Source organism: Sceloporus occidentalis, unplaced genomic scaffold (genome assembly GCF_023333645.1).
Source record: "Sceloporus occidentalis isolate IW3139 unplaced genomic scaffold, rSceOcc1.0.p SCAF_1, whole genome shotgun sequence".
In the NCBI taxonomy this organism is placed as follows: Eukaryota; Metazoa; Chordata; class Lepidosauria; order Squamata; family Phrynosomatidae; genus Sceloporus; species Sceloporus occidentalis.
In genome coordinates, this window is record NW_028316981.1 from 158,967,824 (window position 1) to 158,980,305 (window position 12,482).

A 12,482-nucleotide genomic window follows, 5' to 3' on the forward strand; every position below is an offset into this window, starting at 1 on the left:
CGGTGGCGGCTGCAGAACAGCCGCGGTTGTTGCGGCGACGGCAACCAGCTCAACCCGGCTCAAAGAGCCAAACCGGGCCGTGACCGTGCCAAGTGGCCAAAAATCGGGTTTGTCACGGCCCCAGGTGGGTTATGGCAACCCTATGCCCAAGGCCAAGTGGTATTTTGAGAGGGATGTTATCAGCTAGGTGCCTTGGAGGGGGGTTTAACTGAGGATGTGTTAAAGAAAATCCAGACTGGGCTTTTGGGAGGGGAGGTGTTTTAAATTGGATTGGGAGAAGGCTTGTGTCATGTGCCTAGAAGAGCTGGGGTTGGGACGAGTTGGAGCGGGGGCTCCAGCTCCAATTCCAATGTTTGAGGCATGTGGGAGGCAGGCAAGTAAGTGTGTCGGAGTAACACAGTTTTCTTGTCAGCAACATTTGGTTGAGATCTGTGTCACTGCAGGCAAGGGGTGGTGGACTCTCCCAGCTGTGTTCACCTCAGTGTAGCACCACAGCAGGGGTGAGGATTGGGAACAGTATGTGGTCTCTTAGAACACCATTTTCCCCTCCCCAGGCACCCTGATTGTCTAGAGCATGTGTACCTTGCAATAAGCAAGCAGGAGAGATTAGAGAATCTGCTGCCAGGAGTTTCTCTGTCTGAGCAGGCAGAGTTGGCCTATGATAGGATGTCTGTTCAGGGAAAATTCAGCATTCATGCCGAGCTGCTGGATCTGGGACAGCTCAGGATTTCATGTCCATTTTGAAAGCTAAGAAATTTCCACAACAATGTCATCAGTCCACAACATATGGCTGGATGTACTTTGAATTTATTTATTTTTCGCAAAAGGAAGAAAGGATGATATGAAAGTGGAAGAGCCTGCCAGCATTCTGCTGTAATAGTCAGATTACTTCCAAATGAGTTTTAAGACTATCTTAGGGCCTGTACAGACAGCATACCTTTGGAGGTATGCTGTTTAAATGACATACACATCTTAAGAAGCCAGAAGCTGCACCAAAGCTGCACTCCAGTCCTTAGGATTGGAGCATGGCTTCGGTGTGGCTTCTGGCCTCTTAGGATGCATGCATCATTTAAACAGCATACCTCCAAAGTGACCTGAAGCAGCTTTATTTTGGCCTGTCTGTACAGGCTCATTGACTCTTCTCTACTCCAAATGCTGGGACCCATTCAGATGGTCAACCCCTCACGCCTCCTGTGCAATGGATCAAATTGGTTCCCTTTTGGGAGGGACATCGGCAAGATTGCAACTTCTGCCAAAGCCTTGGTCAACACACAGGTGGCTAGGATCACTCCTGAAAGTCCTCACTTGCTTAGCATAGTCTTGATGGTTTCATGGTATACTACAGAGTTTAGTCTGTTGAAGCTGTATGGGAGAGGAGTGGTGAACAAGTGGAGGAATACTCCTGGCAGATACAATCCAACGCTACTGATTGTTCATCATGCCTGCCCAGTGCTGGTCAAAGGCAGAACAGAGAGCTTACTCTGCCACTTCCACAGCATCTTCCCTGTGCTCACCAGCTGGATTCAGCTAAGTGGTATGGGGACTATTATACACTTGCTCAAAGAAAGGGGGTCAAATCCATGGTGTCACACTGTCTTTCCCCGCCTAGGTATTTAGAGGATAAAACTTTATCTGTCAGAACCTAGACATAGCAGAGCATCCTCATGAGGAAACCACATATATTGGCCCAGTATTACTGAGTGGATATCAGTTAGTACAACTTTAGGTTGTGGAAAAAATGCTTGGACAGGTTCATGTCACCACTTGGTAATTGTCCTTTGTGAGTGGTGCAAAATAGCAGGCAAGGAACAACTGCTAGGGCCCAGGAAGATGACAAAGGACCATAAGCAGAGGTGTCACTTGGGGGGTTCGGGCATCCCTGGGAGTCATCCTAAGAGCAGGGAGTGACACTACTGCTCTCTAAATGTCTGCCTTTTGGCAGAAATGGGCTGTGGTGTTTGCCTTCACCCCTTTAAAACCATGGAACTCAGTGAAAGAAAAGGCAAGAGTGGGATGAGGCTCAGTAGGAGGTGAAAGGAGAGGCCTGAGGGTTTTAAAAAATATTTTTACTCTCTGGAAATTTTCTTTAAAACCATCACATCTTACCAAATTTTCACTATAACAACATGAAACTATGGACATGTGAATACATTTATGTTGTGCATATGATATTGTAATTTAAAGGTAAAATTTTAATTTTGGTAGTTGTTTATGTCACAATTATTGCCGTTGATTATGATTTATGAATAGCATTAATACTAAAAGCTTTACTAAGGATTCTGTATGGTATAGTATGGGAGGAGGCCAATGAGGAGGTGACACCATGAGTTACTGCTGTAGATGATGCCAACCCTAGTGAATCTACTGTTCTTAACAAGGACTGGCCCCATGCTCTCTGAAAGAGTCTGCTGAGACCACTTCTTATGAAGCATTTCCAGTTGGAAAATAATTTTAGACTAGTTTCTTCAAGTCCTGGGCAAATTTCTTGGACAGGTGGCCATGGATTAGAGCCCTGAACTCTTGGATGAAACTGCTTATTTGGGTCCATTTCAGTTGGGGTTCAGGCTCAGCTTTGATATTGAGACTGATCACCTTATGTCATGAAACATATCAGGAGACAGGTGGGAGATTATGACCTTGTTGATACTCTTTGACTGGGGCTATTTGATATCAATCAGTACCAACATGCATGGTGCCTTTTGAAGCAGTTGTCCCAAGTTAGCTGTTGCAATGGTTTGGCTCCTATCTGGATAGTTGTTTCCAGGGGGTTGTATGGTGCTGATATCATTCAGCCTTATGGAACCTCCAATATTGCAGGACTTGATTAGATTCCCATACTGTTTAACATCTATATGAAACTGGAGTTTCGGTGTGCCTTGTCTCCCAGTGTAATGATGTCAGGAATTCTACCAAAACTTTTCACCTTAAACTATGAAAATAAATGTACTGAACTGGTGTCTGGCCTTTGCAATGGACTGGATGAGAGTCAACTAAAGGGAAGCTTCTGATAACCCGGTTGATACCCCAGTTGTGACCCTGTCTAGATAGTGCAGATTGATATCAGTGTTCCATATGCTGGTAATCTCTAAGTTAAATTACTGCAATGCACTGCATATTTGGACTGCCTTTGAAGTCAATCAGAAACTGACTGAGATTTGACAATGTGACCATGTAATTCCAGTCCTGACTCATTCGCCCTGGTTGCCAATTTGTTCCCAGGCCACCTTCAAAGTGCTACTTTTAAACCTATTAAAACCTTCATGTGTTGGGAGCCTGATGCCTCAAGGAGTAGTTTAAGAAGCTGCTGTCTTCTAAAGACAGAACCAGAAGTCCTTCTCTGCATGTCTGCCCTGACAAAACCAGTGGATTGTTCAGGTGTGTGTGTGTGTGTGTGTGTGTGTGCCTTCACGTGCCCTGTTAACTTATGGTGGCCCCATGGATTTCATAGGGTTTTCATAGGCAAGGAATCTTCAGAAGTGGTTTTGCCAGTTCCTTCCTCTGAAACATAGCCCACAGCACATGCCTTTTGCTGGTGGTCTTCCAACCAAGTACAGTGCGCCTGTGTTATATGTGGGTGTGCCATACATGGCTTTCAGCATACGCTGAAAGCCGCTCCGAAAGAAGGTGTAGTGCACCCCGGAAAGGGTAATGGTACCTGTGTGTGTGGCATGTGCGCACCACCACATGCATGAGCCCATTCATTTAAATGGGGCTTGAGCATATGTGGAATTCCCCTTACACAGGGGGGTCCAGAACAGATGCCCTGTGTAAGGGAAGGGCCCACTGTACTAACCAAGGCTTGCCTTGTTTAGCTTCCAAGATCAGATAGGATCTGATGTCTTTAAGGTATTTAGGTAACCCTTGTTTATGGCATGCTCTCTCAAAGAAAATTCACTTGACAACTGTCATCTTTTCAGTGTCTGGCAAGGACATCCTTCCCTCCAGGAATTTGGACGTTACCTTTTAGCATCAAGAGAATTCCAGGGAGAAGCAGACAGGCACTGTTCACATCTCCCTCATAGTCACAGGGCTTGGAAAATACACCTCTTTGTGATTGCGGCTCCTCCAGTCCCCCAGGCATTTGGGCATTAGTTATACGTGTGACTGTTGTGGCCTGTGTGATTTGTATATAGAGGATGAACATGTTTAAAATTATATTATTTTCCTATTAGGCTTTAATGGCATGTACTTCTATTTATTGTGTTGATTATGGTTTATATCAATTTTTATTTCTTTGTCATATTCATTATAGATTTCTTTATATCTGTGCATGCTAAAAGTCATGGTGAGACTGCTTTTTGCAGTGGGAAACAATATTATTACTTTTCTTACTATTATTATAAATATTCTTACATGACAAGTAAGGAGGTGTGATAGAACCATCCCGCTAAGAAGGACTGTGCTTATCCATATCCCGAGACAGATAACTGCTATTTGTGCAAAAGAAGGTGCCCTGGGATTTGCAGTTTAAGGAGGGGGCATTTAGAATTCTCAGCCAGAGAGCTCTTAGGCTTCACTGAACTACAAACCCCAGAATACAACAGGAGGCAGCCAGAGCAGTAAATGTGCAATAGCAGCACTATAAGAGGGCCGTGCGGTAATGTGGTATGTCTACGAAAGCTTATCTTACGACTCCCTTAACTCAGTTAGTCTCAAAGGTACTATAAAATCCCTTTGCATACTAATATTACAGACTAACACAGCTATGTCTCTGAATTGTACCCCATTGGTTTTGTGTTATTTATTTTCTGTCATTTAACTGAGACTGAAAACAGATGGCCCTAAAAGAGCAGCATCATGCCACCCATTTGTGCACCAGATTGGGGCCACTGCAACTGCATGACGCCTTTGCCGCCATGGCGGCATTTCTTTAGTGTTTCTTTGGCATGCGGCATCTAACTGCTATGCCACCAAAACGTCAAAATGCTGCACGCCATTTGGTTGGGCAGGTGACAAGATGCCGGCTTGGGGGAAAAGTCAGGGTGTGCGGTGTTTGGAAGCCACGCCCCATGCCACCCTGAAGCTGGCTCTTTTTGCCAATCTGTACCAGCAGTTAGTCTCAGTTTTGGAGAAAAGGCAGGGATATGAATAAAGTTTAACAACAACAACAGTGTTTATACAGGGCAAACTCCCTGGTTAAAACTCCAGCATAAACACCCAGACATTCAAAACAAACAAACCACTAACAAAGCCTCCCAATTAAGTTAATGGGGTGTGACGGCAATCCTATGCCTAGTTACCTGAGAGGAAGCTCTGTTCAGTTTCCTGGTGCTTATTTCTGACTGCACAGATTCAATCTCTGAAAGGCACAACACTTTAAATGGAAGATCTGCAATCAATTATAATGCAACATATAGCTCTTAACAGAAGACACAGACAGTTTTGCAAAAAAGTATTAGTGTTTCTTCCATGACCAAACATTTCAGCTGCTAGCCTCCTAGGCAAACCATCAAAGTAAAGAAATATCTGCCCTTTCCGAGGTCAGCCTTATAGAGGAAAGTACTGGCTGCCTCAGGTGGCAAATCTTGTCATGAAAGGGCAGCAAATAGAATGTTAGCTTTCACATTACACAATTATAGCACTATGATTCCACTACACCTGTTACGGCTGCCTCCTGTGGAATTGTGTGTGTGTGTGTGTGTGTGTGTGTGTGTGTGTGTTGTAGTTTGGGCAGAAGCACCAGAAGAACTCCCTGGATGAGGATTCTAGAAAACCCTCCTCTCTAAACCCTCAATCCCAGAATTCCACAGAATGGGAACCATGGTAGTTACAGTCAATACATAGTGCTATAACTGTGCAGTGTGAAACGTCCCTGATTTGTTTTTTCTCCCTAGGGTGGGATGGGGAATCCTCTGGCTCTGATGCTACATTCTAAAAGACCTAAATATGAACGTGAACCAGAGAGGGCCAAAAACATGGTTAAATTTCCTTCCACGTTCCCAGGCAACATTTAAGGATAAATATCTCCATTTTTTCCAGGAATGCAGACCCTCAAGTTCCCCTAGGAGGCTAATGTGGCCCCCTAATTCTTTACAATTGCACACCCCCTAATTTTAGGTGCTAAGAACTTTGATAGTGGTGGTACCTTTGCCTTCTCTGACTGAATCCATAAAATGCCCTGAGATGGTCCTGCAGCCTCAGCTTGACTGCATTCCACCTCCTCTGATGTTCTCTGTGGTAGTCTGTCACACAAATGTAAAATGTAAAAAATCTTCACATTCAGTAAAACGTGAAAGCCTCGTTATCACCTTGTTCACTTGCCAGAACACGGAGGATATGCCAGTCACTATGACCTGCACTGGCAGATGGCATTGTGAGCCCTGAACTGAAAAAGAAGAATCCCCAGGGCCATGCATCCCCCTTTCCATGACAGCCCTGATGGTGCTCTCGCAGAGAAGCAGTGGCTGGGGGGAGGATTTGATCTTCAGGGGGAGGTATAGATTTTACTTCTGGAAAACTACTACAGCTGCTGCCACACTGCACAATCAATGCAGTTTGACAACACTTTAACTGTTATGGCTCCATAGTATGGAATTCAGGGATTTGCAATTTGTTGTGGCACCAGAGCTTTATAACCGAGAATGCTAAAGATCTCACAAAATTACAAACCCCAGAATTTAATACCACTGAGCCATGGCAGTTAAAGTGGTGTCAAACTGCATTAGTTCTGCTGTGTAGATGCAGCCAAAACCTTCCAACACTTTTAGAATGAAAACTGGTACATGCGTGGCAAAACAACATGAGAGTGCAGTCAAGATAGCATGCTATTAACGAGGAAGAACACATGCTAGAAGAGTTTGCCTAGCGGGAAGGACATGATTCTGTCCCCTAGTCTCTTCTCCCTCCTGCTGAGTTTACTGAGTATAAACTCCTTTTGCACTTCAAACCAAGTTTGCAGCAAATGTAGGTAGACAATGATGGGGGCGGGGGGGGGGGGGGATGAGAGAGCAAGAGAAAAACCAGGGATATTTTAAAAGCTGCTGAAAACATGGAAAAACAGAGGATTAATTGGGATTGCCCGGTCAATAAGGCCAGTTGAGGGATTGTTATTGAATCCTGTCATGGGGTTTTCCTAGCAAGATTTGTTCAGCGGAAGTTTTCCATTGCCTTCCTCTGAGGCTGAAAGTGTGTGACTTGCCCAAGGTCACTCAGTGGATTTCATGGCGAAGCTGGGAATTGGATCTGGTGTCCAGAGTCATAGTCTAACACTGAAACCACTCCGTCACACTCGCTCTTTCAACAATTGATAGATCAATATGATTGCTACGTTTCTAAGAGGGCTTTTATACAGGCACCAGTGGACTGGGATCATGCTTTTGAAACTCAGTACATGTAGATGTTAACCTTCCTGACCATGTGCAAACCATTCTTAAGGTACAGACTTCTCTATGATGCCAGTCCACCCCACTGCCACTCTCCTCCCTGGTAGCTACACCACATAATGACTTAACCCCAAGGAGTAAAACATAATTCTGAGACCCTGAACAATGAATTCTCTCTGTTCTGAGGGGCTTACCACAGAGTTTGGAAAAGTTCTGTTTTTGGACTAAAACTCCCATAATTGCTGGTTATACTGAATTAAGCATTCTGGGAGTTGTAATCCAAAAACAGCCTTTCCCATCTGTAGATGAGATGACCAAATGAGCACCTATGCTTCCTTCTCCCCAACCGGCTTCCAGCTCACATTCACGGGAAGGTGCTTTGGATAATCTTGCTCATCTGATAGATAATAACCAATGGCTTCTATTGCTTCCTTTCCTTGGTGTGAAAACTCTCCATGATTCATTTTATTCATTTTAATAAGGAATTGTATTACAGTATATGCTACTGTAAAGGCTCTCAAAGCAACTCACCACAAAACAATTAAAATACAATTAAATCAATTAAATCCAATAAAACTGGAAGCAGAAATAAAACAGAAGGCATAATTGACAGATGAGATGATGCCTCAGACCAACTTAGAAGGATCTTAACAATTCAAATAATGGTTAAAAAGCAAACTGAATCTGTTCCTCAGGAAATAATTCCATAAATGGGACTCCATAACTGAAAAGACCCCATTTTGCATCCCAACCAAATGTGTCTTCAAAGATGGTGGGATACATACCAGAACCTCCAATATCGAAACCTGTAAATGGGCAAGTTCATACAGGAGGAAACAACAATCCCTAAAATAACCTGATCCCATACTAGTTTAGTGTGTGTAATAATCACTCATATACAAGCCCCCTTTCCTTCCACATGAGACCCAATGGCTCTGCATTAACCCTTGTGGAAAAATCTGAGCACTATTGGTTTGTTGTTGGTGAGAATCAGAAAGCCTGTGCCCTCTAGATGCTGTTGGACTACCTGGTTCCATAAAATCAGATCTTAATAACCAATTATCAGAGTTGATGGGAACTGTAGTTCAACAATATTGATCAAGCCACTGGTTCCTCATCCCAGCTGGATATTGACTATACTGGCACTATCCTCTGTTAATGTTAATACTGAATGTAAGTAAATCTCGAAAAAGGAAGCATTAGCAAGACATTTCTAAAAATACAAGACCATGGAATCATGAGATGTCTCATCAGGCTTTTCTTGCAGGTTTCTGGATAGGCCCAGAATTGGTGTGACATTGTGCCATGTGTTACCTCTCCAGCACAGAAAGCCTTTATCTCCTTCTGAATACAGTACTTTCTTTAAATCCAAAGCAGAGGCAGTACCAAAGAGAGGCAGAGGAAAAACCTAGGTGTTTCCCACATTTCTACAGTTGTCTTTCTTTCTTAAATATATAAATTGTACCCTTGTGCCTACAGGGCACCTGGGACAAAATAATCAATCAAAACAAATCATAAAAACAAGACGTGCTAAAGCAAAAACCATCGTGTCCCATCCCATTTCAGTGTGGGATAAAAATTAAATTGAAGGTTAAAATAAAGCAACATTTACACAACATTAAAAAGCTTGATGGATAAAGATGGCCTTCAGTGCCCATTTAAAGCAAAGTAATGGTGCCCCTCGTATGTAGAACATCCTTCCTAAAAATCATGGTACAGTACTATCACCTCTTCTTCAAATCTCTCCTCAGAACCAAGACTTGAGAAATGTAGGTATATTTTTTATTCCAGCTAGCTGCTTGGGAATTATGATCTTTGGATGTCATGTGTGGTGGTTGTTTTTTCTTGATGAATGTGGGAATCAGATCCAGATCAGAACTGTGACAATGTAGGCACAGGCTTTAACCTTTGTCTCAGCCACAGTCCCATTAAGAACCACTTTTCCCAACATGCCTGGTATTCGCAATCAGAGGAAGAGCTTTCACTAGCACATGCTCTCCAACATATCACAGATGAAAACCAGGACACAAGTGGTCAAGCAACATCAGAGTGTGGTCAAGATGGCAAATATTATTAATGCAGAAGAATAAAGCTAGGAGCAACAGTTTGCTTTTGCCTGGTCCTACTGGGAAGGACAAGACTTCCCTCTCCTACCCTCACTGAGGTAACTAAATGCAAACTACTTTTGCACGCTGAACCCAGTTTGCAGCAACTGACATAAACTGAGGACAAAGAGTGAGAGGTGGACAAAAAAAGGAAGCATTTTAAAAGTATCTGAAAAGTCGGGGTGACAGAAGACTAATTGGGATTGTCCCTGCCAAATTGGAAGAGTAAGAAAGCAATAATTTTCCTTCCATTTTGAATAACAGTGCATGGTGGACTGGGGAGTGGGATTATACGTAATTGTGTTGCTTTTAAATTATTAGCTCCAAGGTCTAGCATAAACCCTCTTACTGGAAAGTCAAATTTTGCAATGAGTGGATGAAACTGTATTTGCTCTTTCACCTGCTGAATGATCAGACTGAGGATACATACTTCTGGGTTTTTTGGTTTCTCTCTCTAGCCCTTCTGACTGCACGGATAGCACATCCTCTGTTAGAATCACATCATCCCACTCTTTCCTCTGCCGTCCCTTATTTTATTTCAAATCTTCCTACCCAGATACTCCTAGCTGTTATTGGAGCTGCTCTTGTCTTGATTCAATTTGAGCATCATGTAAAGAAAGGGAGGGAGTGGGGTTGAAGTGAGGGAAGCCTTAACCAAATTTGATGTTGCAGGATGACTATGGCCACGACAAAGCAACAAACCAACAAACCAGGTTGCACAGCTTTTTTCTGGATAACACAAGTGAGCAGAGTCACTCACTCAAATGTGAAAGGAAGACATTATTGCCCCATCTAGAGTTGTGTGCGCTTTTTTTGGTGGTATCTGAGGTCTTTCTTTAAAAGGGCTCAGGAATGGGATGAAACATGCTGGAGGTTATTCTTCTTCTAGTCTCTGTGTGCCTCCTACCTCTGATTGCAAGCAAGTCCTGTCCACTGAAGCTGACAAGATAAACCACAACTCAACAGTACTGTGCATCAGCAGAGTTCAAAACAAGAGCCGATAGACAGTGTTCATAGCCTACTCAACAGTCACAGAACTTGGAAAAATTAGGGTTTTTTTGGAGTACAGCTCCCAGAATCCCCCAGCCAGCATAGCTTTTCCAGCAGGGTCTGCTGCAGCAACAAGAATAATTCAGACACCAGCAACAGCTAACCTCTCCCCAAAGACCTTACAATGTCCAAAAAAAAAGTAATGGAACACAATCAGTTTTCCTATGAGACATTTCCTCCCAGTCACTCTTGGTGCCAGGGCCTCTCAGTGTTTTCCATGTGCCCATAAGGGCTGAAAAATCTCTACAGCAGCTTCCCTCCTCTATTTCAGAAAGTACAGCCATGTAAATATTAGACTTAGCACATCAGTTACCAGGGCCTCAAAGTATGTCCATACACTTGCCAAAAGCAATAATTGCTTGGGGGTTTCTTGAGGTTTGTATATATGGTTCAGAACTTCAGCCATTTATTAGCTCTGTCCAAGAGGTTAAGAAATGTTTTCTTTAATTGTTCATACACTGCTTTTCTGCCCACCAGGGCCCCGCAAGCAGTGTACAAGAAAATCACAGCATCAAAATAGGTCAAAAAGAATGTGTGTGTGTGTGCCAAAGGGCTGACAAAAGAATAGCTTTATTAAATTTATAAAAATATTTTTATCTTCCCCTATATTTATATTTATTTTCATTTGTAAGCTGCCTTTCTCCCAGGAGGGACCCAAGGATCTCAGGGCAGTGCAACAATAATATCAATTTAACACAATTTTAAACAGTAAGAATAGTTTAAATAGGCTCACATTATATTAGTCCCAAAGCTCAGGAAAAATGAAGCCAACCTGACTTTCCTTGAGAAAGAGTTCCAAGATTTCAGGATCCAAGTTCCAAGATCCAAGCACTGCTATAGAGAAAGCCTTGTCACATGCACTCACCAACCAAGCCTCTCAGGGTGATGTGACATGCAACAGGGACTCTTCTGTAACTCTCCAAATGTAAACTATTACTACCACAATCCTTTGCCACTGGCGAGGCTACTAGGAAGTGGTGGCAACGTGGGCCCAACAGCATCTGGATGTCTGCAGGTTCCTCACCTCTGATTTACATGCATCAATCAATCAATCAATCAATCAAAATGGGGTTTGGCCTCTGATTCATCCCACTTTATAGGGTTGTGGAGTGATTGGATCCTGTGCACTCTTACTGTTGCTAAAAGACCCACATTCCAAGGTTGGAAAGACAAATATTTACCAGCCATTGTTCAATAGAGCTTAACTGTTTTAGCCATGCATGAGCATGTATATCATGGACATCACCTGTACCAAAATCTATTTTTGATCATACGGTCAGCTTGTATTAATGTACAGGCTGAGTCTCCATTATCCAAAATGTTTGGGATGTTTTGTATATACCTTATACACATAGCTTGAAGATAATTTTATACACAATATTTTAATACATTTGTACTTGAAACAAAGTTTGTGTACACTGAACTATCAGAAAGCAAAGGCATCACTATTTCATAGAATCATAGAGTTGGAAGAGACCACAAAAGCCATTCAGTCCAAACCCCTGCCATGTAGGAACTCACAATCTCATTCACCCATGTAGACAGTTTTGGATTTTGGAATTCTCTTTCTTCCCCTCTCTTCCATATGCATGGTTTTTGGTGGGAGGTATGGACAGCTAACCTTGTCCCATTCATCCTTTTCTTTGTATCAATATATTTTCATATATATAATTTTTCAATGGTAAGTATGAACATTGCTCCATATATACACAAGGCTCTGCCATTTGGCCATGCCCTCAAAAGGTCACAGTATAGATAGCCAAACTTTCTGGCCACTGGTCACTCATCACACACCTCCACCCCAGTGCCTTTTAAGGTCCCCCCTCCCATGTGAGGGACCAGAAATCCTATTCCTCAATGGGCTGGGGACAAGTACCATATTTGTGCCCATTCACCCCTATTGTTTCCCTAGATGTTTTCCAGGGATTGGCATATAATGGCTTAGGGCAGTGGTGCTCAAACTGTGGGGTGGGATTCCCAGGGAGTGGGTGGGTCATGAGAGTTA

At 43.0% G+C, this 12,482-nt stretch overlaps 1 protein-coding gene across 1 annotated transcript in view; it reads right to left on the reverse strand.

The window, feature by feature from the left end:
* Positions 1-12,482, reverse strand: part of LOC149322508 (acid-sensing ion channel 1) — a 257,089-nt gene that overhangs the window by 236,695 nt on the left and 7,912 nt on the right. The gene's annotated exons all lie outside the window — the stretch shown is intronic.